The sequence below is a fragment of the Cupressus sempervirens genome, chromosome 1 (assembly GCF_028749045.1).
Source record: "Cupressus sempervirens isolate cs-2001-9-10 chromosome 1, ASM2874904v1, whole genome shotgun sequence".
Lineage (NCBI taxonomy): Eukaryota > Viridiplantae > Streptophyta > Pinopsida > Cupressales > Cupressaceae > Cupressus > Cupressus sempervirens.
Genome location: NC_143118.1, coordinates 352,913,271 through 352,930,294, shown reverse-complemented (window position 1 = coordinate 352,930,294; position 17,024 = coordinate 352,913,271). Strand labels below are relative to the sequence as shown.

The 17,024-nt window shown below is 32.5% G+C and overlaps 1 pseudogene; it reads left to right on the top strand.

Moving 5' to 3' along the window:
• Positions 1-934: 934 nt before the first annotated feature.
• On the top strand, positions 935-1,617 carry LOC149577688 (callose synthase 12 pseudogene; annotated as a pseudogene).
• Positions 1,618-17,024: the final 15,407 nt, after the last annotated feature.

The following is a 17,024-nucleotide window of genomic DNA, read 5'->3' as shown; positions in this document are numbered from 1 at the left end:
TTGATGACACTTTCCTTTGCTGTGATATTGAGTTGAGAACCAGTCTCTTCTACTAAATTTTGAGGTGACTTGAGTTGAAATAAATTTCATTATCTATCATTGTCCTTCTATGGACAATGAGAGCTTTCCTTGCTAGGGTCGACTTGTTTTATTATTTTTTGTCTCAAAAAAAGTACTTGATTTTTCTTCCCCAATAAGCAACTCATATTTGCTTTCATTTAGTTATCAGTTTCCATTATGATTGATGTGTTTGTAAAAGCAAGGGGGTTGATGTCTCATGAATGCAAGAAATTGAAAACTTGCACAAACTTATCAAGGCAATACAAGGTGTGATATGGGTTTGCTTTTCTTTTCTTTTCTTTGACCTCATGCAAAGTTTGAACCCATGTGCCATTTGCTTTCTATTTTTTTCTTATTAACTTTAAACACTTGATGTTTGTAAGTATTTCAGGAAATCACTTCTTCATACCTGTTCAAGTTCTCATGTCATTCAACACTTAAGATTTTCAAGAATTCGAAATAATTTTTTCTTAGCATTTTGAGATGACCAATTGACCAATTTGGAATTCATTTGAGGAAGCTCTCCTTAGCTATTTCGCCCATTTGCCCAATATTTGATATTAGAATTTCTTTGAAAGAAGTAGTTTCTAAAAAAAAACGAAAAAGAAATGTTTTAAAAAGAGACTCTCAAATTGATCTAGAAATATAAAAACATTACTTGCTACAAATAGAAAAAGCAAATAAGCACTTTAAAAAATGTGAAAACAAAGAGTTATCAAAATTGGTCTCATAAAATTGCATTCTTTCTGTCTTGAGCTATCTAAATGCATTCATAGCATCAGAATATTCATCCAACCAAGTTTTTACTAACACAAATACATTTGTTTATATTCTTTTAACCATCTCAACTTGGTTTCTTGTTCTCTCATGGATCATGACACCTTTTTTATTCAACCCATCATGTTTCGATTGATTGAAAATAGTCTATGACTTTGATGATTTTATGAATTGGATATGGTACAAGGGGGAGGTCTTAACTAAGATCAAAGTTGGGAAGTCTGGTGAAATGAGGAAATTACCATTTACAAAGAACAGGACTATGGGGAATGGTTGTAGAGATCATCCTACGTATTCATTTTTTCTTTTTCCAGTACGAGTTGGGTATTGTTGGGAGAAGTGAAAGTATATTTGTGTACCTTCTTTTGTGGATTTATGTGGTTGTTACTATTGTGATTTATGTGGTTATTTCATAGGCTCGTGATAAGTATGCAACAAAACAACATATCTACTATTGGTTGTTAGTTTGACAATTTTAGTAGTGGTTATTTTGCTGAAGTTAACCAATTTCAAATTCATCAATCTGGTTAAAGTATCCTAGTATTCACACCAACTAGCTGGGGTCTAATCTTAATTGTTCAAGTGTTTAATCCCTTCCTACAATCCCCTATAGTTTGGTATATAGTTGTTGCAGTGGCGCAGTTATACAAAATTACATTTGGTATAACTATTATGATTCCAATGGTTGTACTTTCTTGGTTTCCTGGCTTTCAATCAATGTAGACTCATATATTGTTCAATAAAATGATGCTCATAAAATTGGCCAAATCTAAAAATTAAGCAATAAATAATTTCTATTGGAAGTTTTTCAGCCATGCACCATGTTGATTGGCTCATATGATATTTTGATGTACAAGCATCAGTTTAGTGAAGATGTTGGTTTTATTTTTTTAATTTCAATTTTGTTTCAACATCATTGAGATGTTCTATAATATGAAAAGTTCCTTCATTTGTTTGACCTATATGCATAGTCAGAAGATTTCATGGTGTTGAAGATTTCAGTATTTTCATTAATGCAAATAGTTCAAATTTCAATAAAAATAAAGTCTAAACTAGTGACCATGTCAAGCATGATACACATTTTTTGATATTGAGCATCAACAAATCTAGTTTTTGACATAGATTATGTTTTTCAAATTAATAATATGATTTTGGAGTACAATTTTGATGAACCATGTCAGTAGGGGAATTTATTAAAAAGAAATTTACAATATTGCAATTCATGAGTTATATAAATATTAAAAAATAATTCCAATAGCTCCCTCCGAAAGATAATCTAATAAAACTACTTTATATATACTATATTATCTCAAATTATACAATCATAATCAAAATCTTCTAATCTCCAAGGATCTAGATCACTTTGTCCATTCCCAACACTGTCAAAAGTTCCTATGTACACACCCAGTTCTTCCTGAAGGTCCTGCAAGATTTTGTATCTTAATTTTTTAAATATGTTACTGTCATACATTCAGAAATATTAATCACTAAATTTTGAAGTAATTATTTGTATCTCAACCTTACCTTAGAAACATCAAGGGAAGCATTTCTAAATCCCATGAAACCATGCATGAAAATAACCTTGCACTTAGCTCTCCCTTTCGAAACTTTGTGTTCCTTAATAAGCCAAATGTCTACCATATGAAAGCTGAACATGGAAAGCAGTAATAGTAAGACCATTAGGGGATCCAACATTAGAAGGGGGTTACTGGATGGATTTAAATGCTCATGCTAGGAATCCTACAAATTTAACAAGTAGCAATATCTTTAATATACCTTCATTTATAATACCTATGCTTAATAATTTTTATAGCTTGATAAGCTAAAAACACAAAGTTCTAGCATCAATACTAATAGAATCTTTGACTGCAAACTGTGATCAACCTCCCAATAGAACACATAACTATAAACCATCATGAAATTACAAATAATTATCCAAAAGATGAATAATATTGAGAAGAATAAAATAATATGCCTTGCTTATAAAGCCAAGGAAGTAGAGTGAATATCCTACAACAAAACTAGCATTATGCACCTAATTCATTAAAAGGTAATAAACTATCTAAGCAAAGTGAAGCATGAGGGTAGTTAATAATTTATTAAGAAGAAGTTCAATCCTCTTAAATAGGTCTTGAACTTCACCTAATACAAAAACGTTGTTTTCATATTTGTTAAAAATTTGGCAAATTAGTGACCTAGAATCAACCAGTCCTAGCTACTGCGGAATACTCATTCAATAATCATGAAATAAAGATGATGTTCTAGAAGCAATGACACTAGAATAATAAACAAATTCCAGTTGAGTTATTTCGAGAAGAACAATAGATTGGACGTGAAAACCAGCTCACAAAGTCAAAAGAATTGAGAATGAGTTTGTTCAAAATGAATAGTATTGCAAATGCTAAAGAATTGCTTTCCTCCTATCCAATCTAGAAATTGTGAAAGCCAACACGTAAGAAGGGGTATTGCAATGACTAATGTATGCCACAACTCCCTTAACATTTGCAATGTCATTAAGATTAGGATGAAATTTAGAGACCACATTCAGAAACAAAGTAGCAACAAACATTGCAATTTCTACAGGTACAACAGGTTTGTTGGAAGAAGTCGTTATTATATTCAGCACTGCCAGGCCATAGAAAAATGGTGTAATGACATATTTGAATATAGAAGTACCCACGAGAAAATTTTTAAATACTAGTATGAAAAATCACAGTAGACGCAGATCGTAGGAGGGCAGAAGCTAAACCTAATGTAAGCAAAAAATTGCCAGGCCTAGAGCCAAAAATTATGACTCATCTGATATAAAAATAACACTGCAAATAAATGAACACATCATCTAAGACCAGCAATTTTGTTAATAGATTACAGTCAGAGCATGTAATGATCAGGAATAACTTAGCTTTCAATCCAAATCACTTCTAAAGTCTGGTTACACCGATGGAGAAATAACACTAGAGCAAGGGAATTAAAAATATACAAAACTGAACTTACCATGTGAGAGCAAAAACAAGATTTCGTGAAGCTTTTTGAGCAATTCCTGATAATCCAATGTTTAAGTCATAGGCATGCGAGGCCAAATTTGGGGAATGGGTGGGAGATTGTATAGCTTGCAGTGCTTACCGAAGATGGAAGACAGACAAACATGCAAAGAAAGAAAATATTAAAAGTTAGAACAAAGAAAGAAAGCAGTGACAGCAGATAACAAAAGTATTTTATTAATCTAGCTGTACAATAATACAGATTAGATAGCCTCAATAAATAGAGGACTTCTAGCTACACACGAAGAGTCTAGAGCATACATGTGGATGGTGTAATGTGACAGCTCTAACACTTAACAACCTTGCTATGTGTTTGGAGACATATTCAATCATATGCACACGTGGTGGAGTTAACTACAATTCTAGTTGCAATAGGAGAAAGACATGGACTTGGTCTATTCCAACACCCTCCCTTAATTTCTACCACTAAAGACTCTTTATATGGAAGAAATTACAATAATAAATTCAAATAGAATAGGTCTTGGCATTGAGCCTTGTTAAGTGGTTTTGGCTTACCACAAACCGTTCAAGGACTTTTAGGGTTTTTACGTAAACAAGTGATTGTGGCTAAACACAAACTCTTCAAAAACACCTAAACAAGTGGTTTTGGCTTACCACAGACCCTTCCAACTTTGCAAAAACATTGTTCCAATGATAGGCAAACTAACTCTAAAATTTTCTCATGCACAATAATATTGAATGGATATAAAAAATAATCCATCTACCAAGGCACATGGATACCCAACCATTGTGCTCACTAGTTCTCTAGGAATAATTTCTAGATACATGGTTCATAAATAATCCACCTCTTATTACAACCATCACTATCTTATTTGAACATGATTTTTAACATATTATTTCAGTATACACATCATTGTTGGTGATGTAGGCTTCTAGCTGTCGGTTTAATCTTCCCTACCCTTACCTACTCCAATTACTTCATTTATTGCTTCTTCTCATCGAGAGTTCTAGATCTCTCATTTTAAACTATGCTTCTAGATTGTTAGGTTTAGGTTTAGGGTTTTTTCAAAGAGTCGGCTTTAATATTTGTCTAGAAGTTTGTAGATGTTTCATCTTCTCGGCTAATAGTAGATTTCTCTAGAATATTGTATGCTTTCTTATAAAAGGTTGTATGTACTCATTTGATATCACAGTGGAATGAAATATAACATAGTTTATTGTGCGGCAACACATCGTATTGTTCTGTGTGTTTAATTTTTGTCCTCTGCCTATCCATCAGATTGATATCAGAGCCGTAAAAATTCTGGGCATTGTTTTTATGGGCAGATGTCATTGTGGGTGAAGGGAAAATGAGAGCAAAAGGATATAAGGAGGAGATCATAGTTTCTATGTGAGGAAGGAAGAGAAAGAGTTTGTAGTGGTTACAAGTCAAAAATTTTTATTGTTATATCATGGCAGGAACCAGTGGAAGTATTTCATAGCCACAAATTCCTACTTTTAATGGCAAAAATTATGATTATTGGAGCATCAAAATGAAAACACTTTTTCATTCTTAGGATGTTTGGGATTTAGTTGAAAGTGGGTTCCTTGAACCAGTAGACTAGTAGGCATATCAAGCTCTTTCACAAGCTGAAAAGGATTTATTAAAGGAAAATAAGAAAAAGGATGCTAAGGCAGTATTCTTTATTCAGCAGGCAGTGGAGGAAGCAATATTTCCAAAGGTAGCTGCTGCCACAAGCTCAAAGAAAGCATGGGACAACTTGCAATCAACATACCAGGGCACAAGAAAGGTAAAAACTTCAAAGTTACAAAATCTTAGAAGAGATTTTGAAAATTTGCAAATGAAAGATTCAGATTCAATAGATTCATTTTTCACTCAAACAATGGGGATAGTAAATTAGATTAGATCATATGAAGAAACCCTTGGGGATCAACAAGTTGTAGAGAAAATACTTAGAAGTCTACCAAATAAGTTTGATTCAAGAGTTGCAACCATTGAAGAATCTAAGGATCTCTCCTTGCTATCAATAGATGAGTTAATGAGTTCTCTCTTATCACATGAACAAAGGTTGAATCGTTCAGGAACTTCATCATTGGAGAATGCTTTCAAGACTCAACTTTCATTTGGAAGAACAAGAGGAAGATCATATCACAATAGAGGTAGAGGACATTTTACACCAAGAGGAGGAAGAGAAAATCCACAGTTTGAGAGTAGAAGGCCAACATCAAGCTCACAAACCAATTTCACATCAACAAGAGGAAGGGGGAGCAACCATCATCAAGGAGAAAGGTATGACAAATCTAACATCCAATGTCATTATTGTAATAAATTTGGGCATTTTGCATTTGAGTGTAGAAAAAGACAATATGACATGAATAGGCAAAAGGCACATTTTACAAATGAAAGTCAGCCCAACACTAGTGAGCAAAACACCATCTTGATAACATGCAATGTTGCACAAGAGAGTTCTAAAGAAGTATGGTTCTTAGATAGTGGTTGTAGTAACCATATGAGTGGGTCTAAGGAGATATTCTCAATAATAGATGAATCAGTAAAATCAGAGGTTAAGTTGGGGAATGATCATCAAATCTCAGTCATGGGAAAAGGCTCAATTAGCATAAGAACTAAGAAATGTGAAGAAAAGGAAATTCCTGATGTATATTATGTTCTTGGATTGCAACACAATCTCATAAGCATTGGACAACTAGTACAAAAAGGATATAGAATACATTTTGAAAATGGTGAATGTGTGATTCTAGATAAAAGACCAAGCAATAGGCTGATTGCAAAAGTTGAAATGACTCAAAATAGAATGTTCCCACTTAAAATCCAAAGTGAATTATTTTTAGAGCCAAATGAATTGCAAAAAGTAGCTGAATCTGCATTCAAAGCTTTCCACAAAAATGAATCTTGGCTATGGAATTTAAGGTTTGGTCATTTAAACTTTAAAGGGTTACAATGCTTATATAAGAAACAAATGGTCTATGGGTTGCCATCAATAGAGCCACTTAAGACAACATGTGAGAGTTGTATTTTGGCAAAGCTACATAGAGAAAAATTTTTAGTTGGAAAGTCTTATAGAGAAAAACATCCACTTGAGATAGTCCATTCAGATATTTGTGGGCCAATGCAAACACCATCCTTAAGTGGAAAACTTTATTTCTTGACATTTATTGATGATTTCAGCAGAAAAATTTGGGTTTATTTTGTGAAGTATAAATCAGATGTATTTGCTGTCTTTAAAGAATTCAAGGCAAAAGTTGAGAAAGAAAGTGGATACTCTATTAAAACATTAAGAACTGATCAAGGTGGAGAATACATATCAAATGATTTTCTAAATTTTTGCAAAGAAAATGGCATATGGAAACAATTTACAGCAAGGTACACTCCACAACAAAATGGAGTAGTAGAAAAAAAAAATAAAAAAAAATTATGGAGATGACAAGGAGTATGTTAAAGGACAAACACTTGCCAAATGAGTATTGGGCTGAAGCAGTTGCATGTTCAGCATACATACTAAATAGATGTCCAACAAAAGCAGTAATAAATAAAACACTTGAAGAAGCTTGGAGTAGAAGGAAGCACAACATAGCACATTTGAGAGTGTTTGGTTGTGTGGCTTACTCATTGGTACCTCATGAAGTGAGACAAAAATTAGATGATAGAGGAGAGAAGTGCATATTTGTGGGATATAGTGAACAATCCAAGGCATATAGGCTATACAATCCTATCACAAAGAAGTTAATAATAAGTCATGATGTTGAGTTTGTAGAAGAAGAAGCATGAGATGGTAGCTTGGATAAGTCAACTGCAGTTGCAACTAGTGTTCCACAAGAAAATGAAGAAAATGAAACTCAAGATGTGCATTCTACAACACAAACAAATGTTCCTAAAACACCTACAAGGGCACCTACCACTCAAAACACTACTAGTCCAGCAAGCACTAATAGCAGTGAATCATCTAATCCAACACTTGCTTCATTAAGATCAAGAACTATAAATACTTCAAGGAAGACACGAAGTCTTAGAGATATATATGATGAATTACAAGAGGCTGAAAATGATGACTTAAGCATTAATTTTGCACTCTTAGCACATGCTGATCCAGTTTATTTTGAAGAAGCTATTAAAGATGACAAATGGATTTCAGCCATGGATGAAGAAATTCAGTCAATAGAAAAGAATGATACTTGGGACTTAGTAGATCTTCCTAAAGGCAAGGATGTGATTTGAGTTAAGTGGGTATATAAAACAAAATATAATGCTGATGGAAAAGCAGAGAAACACAAGGCAAGGCTAGTAGCCAAAGGCTTTAGACAACAACCAGGTATAGACTACAATGAGACATTTGCACCTGTGGCAAGATTAGACACTATTAGAATGATTTTATCCATTGCAGCTCAAAATCATTGGAAGGTTTATCAAATGGACGTGAAATCAACATTCTTGAATGGCATTTTAGAAGAAGAAGTGTATATAAAACAACCACCAGGATATGAAATTTTGGGAGAAGAACATAAGGTATACAAGCTGAAGAAGGCACTATATGGCTTGAAGCAAGCTCCCAGAGCTTGGTATAGCAGAATAGACTCTTATTTTGTGAATAATGGTTTTAGTAAGTGTGGCTATGAACCAAATTTGTATGTCAAAGTGAACAATGAAGGAGAAATATTAATAGTTTGCTTATATGTAGATGATTTGATATTCACAGGTAATATGTCAATTAACAATTTCAAGGCAGCCATGAAAAATGAATTTGATATGACTGATTTGGGACTCATGAGATATTTTCTTGGGATACAAGTAAATCAAAATGATCAAGGCATTTGCATTTGTCAAAGTAAGTATGCTACTGATTTGTTGAAAAGATTTAAATTGACAAATGTGAATTTAGCCCCTACACCAGTTGCGTTGGGTATAAAACTTAGGAAGAATGATGAAAGTCCTAATGTAGACTCAACTTTATTCAAAAGATTAGTTGGCAGCCTTTTATATTTGATAGCTACAAGACCAGATATAATGCATGGAGTTAGTCTCATTTCAAGATTCATGGATAAACCAAAAGAAACTCATTGGAAAGAGGATTTTGAGGTATATAGCTGGAACAAAGAACTTTGGGATCTTATATGCACATTCAGATCATTACAAGCTGATTGGCTATATAGACAGTGACTGGGCAGGTAGCTTTGATGATAAAAGAAGCACTTTAGGACATATCTTTCACCTAGGGTCAAGAGCTATTTCTTGGGCATCAAAGAAGCAACCAATTGTGACATTATCATCAGTTGAAGCAGAATATGTTGTAGCAACATCAGCAGCCTGTCAAGCAATATGGATGAGAAGAGTACTTTCAGACTTGAAGTATCCACAAGAAGAACCTACAAGAATATATTGTGATAATAATTCTGCAATTGCTTTATCAAAAAATCATGTCTTTCATCAATGTAGTAAACATATAGATATAAGATATCATTATATTCATGAATTAGTGAACAATGGTGACATATGTCTTAAGTTTTGCAAGTTCAAAGAACAACTGGCAGACATTTTCACAAAGCCTCTTGCAAAGAATGTCTTTGAATATCTTCAAGAAAGTATTGGCATTACAGACATACATGGCAGTGAAGATTAAGGGGGAGTGTTGGTGATGTAGGCTTCCAGCTGTCAGTTTAATCTTCCTTGCCCTTACCTACTCCAACTACTTCATTTATTGCTTCTTCTCATCGAGAGTTCTAGATCTATCATTTTAAACTATGCTTCTTGATTGTTAGGTTTAGGTTTAGGGTTTTTTCCAAGAGTCGGCTGTAATATTTTTCTAGAAGTTTGTAGATGTTTCATCTTCTCAGCTAATAGTAGATTTCTCTAGAATATTGTATGCTTTCTTATAAAAGGTTGTATGTACTCATTTGATATCACGGTGGAATGAAATATAACATAGTTTATTGTGCGGCAGCACATCATATTGTTCTGTGTGTTTATTTTTTGTCCTCTGCCTATCCATCAATCATCAGATTTTTCCAATTCTTAGAGTAGAAAACCTTTCTTCCTCTCCCTTTAATTGATAATAAGGTTTCTCCAAATGTTATACATTTCTCACGCACTCAACAACCAGTTATCGAACCTGATTTCCTTAGGTAGAAACTTTTATTCTTCAACTAGATTATCTCAATGGTAGCAGTAGCTCATTAGAGGTTATTTTTGTTCCAGGCATTGACTTCAATGATTTTCCTTTCTTTTCATTTGGCAGCAACATATCTTTTCAAACAACAACTTCACGAATCAAAAAAGATCAAAGATTAACACACCCAAAAATAAAATTACAACCCATGAATCAAATATGCTCTGATACCATATTAAAAATATAACAAAGAAAGAAAGTAGTGAGAGAAAATAACAAAATTATTTAATTAATCTAGTTTCACAATAATACAGATTAGATAGCCTAAATAAATAGAGGGCTTCTAGTGCAATAGGCGAAAGACGTGGACTTGGTCTATTCCAACACCCTCCCTTAATTAAAAATATAACAAAGAAAGAAAGTAGTGAGAGAAAATAATAAAATTATTTAATTAATCTAGTTGCACAATAATATAGATTAGATAGCCTAAATAAATAGAGGGCTTCTAGTGCAATAGGAGAAAGACGTGGACTTGGTCTATTCCAACATCCTCCCTTAATTTCTACCACTAAGGACTCTTTATATGTAAGAAATTACTATAAGAAATTCAAATACAATAGATCCTCACATTGAGCCTTGTTAGGCATCCATTTCACAACATTAAAACATTTTGTTTCTCTTCTCATTATCAATTTGTTCCTTGTGTCATTATGATATGGGTTTTTAACCGGTTGACCCATAACCATTTAGGATTTGCCCCAACTAATTCAATTGATTTTCTTTTGGGTTTCTCACCCAAGAAAGTGGTTTTGGCTTACCACAAACCTTTCAAAAAAAATTTAGGTGTTTTTTTTAAACAAAAGTATTTTATTAATCTGGTTGCACAATAATACAGATTAGATAGCCTCAATAAATAGAAGACTTCCAGCAACAAATGAATAGTCTAGAGCATACATGTGGATGGTGTAATATGACAACACTAACACTTAACAACCTTTGCATATGTTTGGAGACATATTCAATCATGCACACATGTGGTGGAGTTAACTACAATTTTAGTTGCAATAGGAAAAAGACGTGGACTTGATCTATTCCAACAGAAAAGTCGGATGATCACCATAATCCCTCGTAAAATTTGTACCCTTTTTTAAATTAATAATAATATCAAACCTACTTACCATGAGAAAACAATCTGGACAAATACTACACTGGTTAATCCTATAAAAGTAACCCATTTCAAACAATCGAAGTATAATATGAATCGTGCATACTTTAACAACAGTAGAAATGTGCATACTGAAATCTATAAGAAATTTATAAAAAGATCTAATTGTTCTCGTAACCAATAAAACCACAAATAGGGGTAGTTTTACAGAGTTCCACATCATGCAACTTAGCATTTTAGTGATTGGAGATATACTAAACTATTGTTTCACATTATTTGTCCTTGATCATACAAATATTGTTGATAAAATGGATTCTTAACTTAAATTGAGAATAATGCATGCCCACCACAATGAAATAAAAATTAGTTATTACTGCATCCAATTGAAGCCCTCAATTCTAGAAAACTCTACACAAAATATGCAAGAAGCAGTTAAGAGATTGGTTCAAAAGAAATAGAGTTATCCACCATAAGAGGTCTATTTATGTCATCACTTTCAGGGATTCCTCTTCCTAATGTCCTATCATCATCAATTCTAATTTGAAGAGACTAGATACATGGAGTGACTCTCACATTATTTATTTCATTTATAACTATTTATGGAAGAGACTTGTGATTGTTATTCTTTCCATCTACATGATGGTTGCTTAATTCAATCTCTCTAACACCTTCTCTTGTGCCTGATCCTTCAAATGAATTAAGGTCAACCTTATCATCCTCAAGGTTATGGGTGCTTAATTCACTTGTGATAAGAGGGATGTACTAGCCTCCTTTACATTTCCTTTCAAATAATTGGTGATTGGTGATTACAGTTCCTTGTAGTAATTGTTGATCATCTCTTGCTTGGTCCTCTCTTAGGGTCTCAGATTTTACAATTTTCTCAATCACTTACGATGCCTTTCCAATATCCTATACTATGAGGGTTGGTTCTATGAGGTCCTAGATGCAATGGTTTTTTTTATCAACATTCATATTCTTCTCTTTGAAGTCTTCACACTTACCATCTTCTTTCTTTAAGATCAAGTGGTGACTTGTTCTATTTTTAGTTAGGTTCATACCTCATTCGTAGATCACTGTAATCATCTAAAGAAATATCTATTGCAGACTACCATACAACTAATCATGTCAAGATAGTTCATATATATCTACTAATTTTGACTTGTCACCGTTAATCTTGTACATCAGCAAAAGTAACTTTTGTTCATTCTATCCTTAGAAGCAAAGTAGGAAGGTTTGGTCCATATTTAACCTTTTGTTATATAATTTTCACAATTGGTTCCATATTCGTCCGACAAGCTGGAAATAATATAGCTCTAATAGTAATCATAATGTCCTCTTTTATTAATAGTAGGACACTAAGGAAATTACTAGATTCCTTCTACAAATGTGTGCGAATGCTATGTGATATGAATGCAATAACAATGAAATGATATATGACTGGTAATTCCAAATGTTATAATGGATAAAAGGAACTAATCAAATATGATACTATCGGTATACTAATGCAACATTGCATAATGTATAATGCAATGATAATGTATTGGATGGATAATATGTTTACATTTACAAATTGCAATTCCAATGTCACAAAGGAATACAAGAAGCTTATATGAATGTCTCTATTCATGTGGATGTTTCTAACATAGAAATCCTTGTCCCAATATAGATATGCCAAAATGGGTGTACACACTAGCCTTGTTTGAGCTCCTCAAAGGCCTCTCCTTGTGCAATCTCCCATGTCACATCTGTAGGGGTCTCCATAACAAGGAAAAATCTCACTTTTTTTGGAATAATCTTCAATCCAATTTTCATTTTTTTTTCAAACACAATAGGTTGGTCTAAAATTCAACCAATGCTTGTATGACTTGGTCAAAATTTTGACCAAACTTGGTCCTATTTTTTATGAATGATGACGTTGTGGGTTTGGCATCCTAGTCGATCAAGGATGACAATTGGTCAAAATTTTGACCAAGCTCATTATTATTATTATTTAAATTTTTTAATAAAGTTTAATGTCACATTTTCAACCAATTTTGGCCAAAATTTTGATGATGAGAAAACTTGGTCAAAATTTTGACGACAAAAAAAGCAATGAATCTATTGGTCAAAATTTCGACCAATATGAGTAAAAAATTCTTTGGTCAAAAAATGAGTCAAAACTTACTAGTATTGTTTGCATAAGTAGTAGAAGATTAGTATTATCTTCTTTACAAGATTTAGTTGTATACTTTGAAACAAGTACCATATGAAGAATTTGAGGTTCACCCACTTAGGTCTTGTAAGGCCTCAAGTAGAAGGAGTATAGCCTTAGAGTTGACCCTAATGTCTAAATAAGAATGTTGAACATGGAAATTAGATACCCCTAGATTTATTTTTTCCTATCATTAGGTTATTGTAAAACTGTTAATTTAGGAGCCAACACTAGGATTTAACATGGAAACCAAATTTAGGAAAAAATCACCAAAAAAAATCACCACTTTTTCACTCTTTTAAAGTGAGCTCTCTTAGGAGCCAACATTTCTTAAGGTTACAATATACACTATTAAATGTGACCTGGTTAGAGGATTTAATCACCATGTTAGGAGTGACTTTGTTAGAGGTCTTTAAAGAATTCTATTAGAATGTCACCTTGCTAAAGGATTTACACAGATTGTTAAGTCCTTTAATGACTATTAGGTCAAGCTTTGATTTAAAGGATTTTTATACAAATTATTTACAATGATTAGAAAGAAAATAGTAGGGTTTGATCTATATGATTACAACTCAATTTGCAAACTGTGATCTCTATTCAGTTTATGTGTTGATTCTATGATAACGCTTCCTTATCACCTCTGTCCTTGATTTTCTTGGAAACCCTTCAAGCATTCACCCTTCTCTTTAAAAAAAACTTAAGCTTCCCTCCTAGATCTACTTACCAACCTCAACAACTTTGTTCCATCTTACTGGAAACCCACAGATTTTCTGTTTCAACAGATTTTCTACTCTATTCTCTTATTGGTAGATCTCATTCGTGCTCACTTATAAACTTTTTACGTATAACTCCTTAAATAGGTAATTCAATTTCTTTTTTTATTTTCTTTGATCACCATAGATCTTAGGGTTCTCGATCTAATCTAATAGATTCATCATATCTTTTTAACTCCATCTCTTTTGTAGAAACTTCTCATCAAAATCTATTTATTAGGTATCTTACATAATCCTCTCCTTGAGTTAAATAATTCATCTCATCAATCTTATCTTCAACATGCATTCCATATCGCATGAAATCAACTAAGTTGACTAGAAATTACAATTTCTCATATGCATTCAAAATACTGTCACTCCACCATTACTAAGTTGTGACAGTCAATCACCATTAAATTTCTTGGTCATTATATAATTTCTAGCTCAGCATCAATATAGTTTTCTTGATCAATACTGATACTCAGTCAACTCCAATTTTTCTCGACAATTATTATGGCTCAGTTAACACTAGCATCACTTGGCATGAACTATGAAGTTCTTTAATCTTTTACTCTCTTTCTCAGTCAAATCTTATATAAGTGATCTATCTAGGCTTGCACTGCAAAGGCTTGAACATCAACATGATTTAAACATCACTTTGTGTGACCAAATTCTAACTAATTAAATGTCTATTGTAGCTTCCTTTTCATAACTCAACCATTCCTCTAGGTGTTTTTTTATGAGTAATTTCTCAAATCCTCTTCATCAATTAAATAGATATGACATTTAGATTAGATAGAAACATGTCTCTTCAATTGATTTGACTAGAAAGTGTGCTTTCTCATGAAAGTATGAATTTATTGTACACAAGTTGGATGATCAAATGAAATGAGAAAGTCTTCTTTTATAACAATTTTGGGATTAAAATCAAAATAACTAACTACACTTGGTGAAAAATAAAATAAAAACTCTAAAATAGTCTCAAGATCTTGAGGGAAAATGTCTTGGCTTGAGGTAGATCTCAACCCTAACCTAAGAGATTTTTTATATCACTTAATGATCTCTAAGATCTTGGGGATAGATTAAAAAAGCTAAAAAAATCACTTAGAGATGTCAAACTAATGGATGTTAACATCTAAGATGGTGCAAGAAGTTGATGGATTTGCATTTTGGTTATAATGTCTATGGTCTATCAATGTTGCTCTTTAAGAACCTTTCAACTTCTCATAGTTCCTAACTCAAAGATGTTTTGATTGGTGCCAAAGTTGGACAGTATCTATAAATTTTTAGTGATTATCACTTTGCTATTTTCACCCTTTTAATAGTTTTTCTCTCGTCTTTCTTTTTGAAATTTGATTTTTTTATCTCTCTTTTTTTGTTACCCTATTGATAATATTCTATAGTTTTTATTAGTTTGATGCTTTAAAAAATTCAATTGTTTTAAAAAAAAAATCACAACTCACAATTTCAATTGATCTCCACAACTCAGAGTTTCAATTGATCTCCATGCTTCAGATATTTTACAAATCAATAGAAGCTTTGTTGATTCAACATGATATGAAGAAGTGCACTACTAATAATGAAGACAACAAAGGAAACAACTAATTCTTTTGATCAACTATTTTTTTATAGGTAGTTATGATGAAGATGAACTTATAACTAGCTAGAAGAGCATGAGTGTTGTAATGACATATAGACAAGGCCTAGACATCCAAGGAATAATGAAAATGTGCTCATGGAAAAAGTAGTACAAGTAAATGACCTAATGAGGAAACTTCATCGCTATTTAATTAGTCATTTGTTTTAGTCAAATTGTGTTAGTCCTCCAATAGTCACCAACTCCAATCAAGTTTAAGTAGTCATCTGTGAGGTCAATACATATGACAAGTTCAACTCATTCTAATATAAAAATGAAAATCATTCGAAACTGCATTGATAAAAAAAAATTGAATATGATATTCTTCATCCATTTTATTAGTCCCTTCCATTAAGGCAGGAGACTATAGTTTTGGATACTCTTCTTTGACACTAGTTTGTTTCTTGGAAACCATGTTCATTTGTCAATTTTCATTTAATCTATGGCCAGCTAAAACTATTTCATTAAACATCGTTATTACCTTTTTCTTTCTATTTTTCGATTGGACATCATGTCTTTTTATTATTTTACAGAAGAAATTTAAAAAAAATAAAGCTCTTGTGTCTTTTTCTGAAGATTTCATCTGGCATTGCACATGAGCGTCACGTGCCTCTTTATGTTTGCACAAATGGAAGGTTGGCACATACATGTAGCCAAAAGCTGTTATTTATTTCATTATTTGTTAAAAGCTAATTTCATTCCATCTATTGTTATTTGGGTTGATAGCTATGAAGGTTTCTTTGTACTTAGTGCTACAAGACTTATTTTCTTAAATATTTTTTTCGCAAATTGCTATTTTAGTTTGGAAACTTACAATGATATCTATTAGCATATGAAAGTAATTGTTGTTCATGTTGATTTAGGGTTTTGTAGTGATTTCAATATCTGTTAGCATAAATGTGTTTGCCACCAAACTCTAGAACTGAACAACTTTCTACATAGTAGCAACACTAGTTAAGGTTTGAAATGGTTTTAATTTTATTTACATGACATTTGTCATTGCTTGGAGCATGGAGCAATTAGAAAATTATGTTTCAAAGATTTTTTATATCTCGTCCTATGATCCATATCACAGGTAATTTTGTGAAATTAATTTAAAAAAGTAAATTTTATTTAACATCTACATCTATTCTAGAAATGGTGTTATAATAGGAATATATGGTGTGTAAATGTGCTTTCTTCTCATACTCGTGAAATATGAATTGCTTAGAATGGCCTCCTAAGAGGGTTCGTTGATTTCTTTTGGTCTATTGAAAGATAATTTGGCCTACGTTTTGTCCTATTAGGCAGCTGCACTAAACCATATTCTTCATTAACTATCA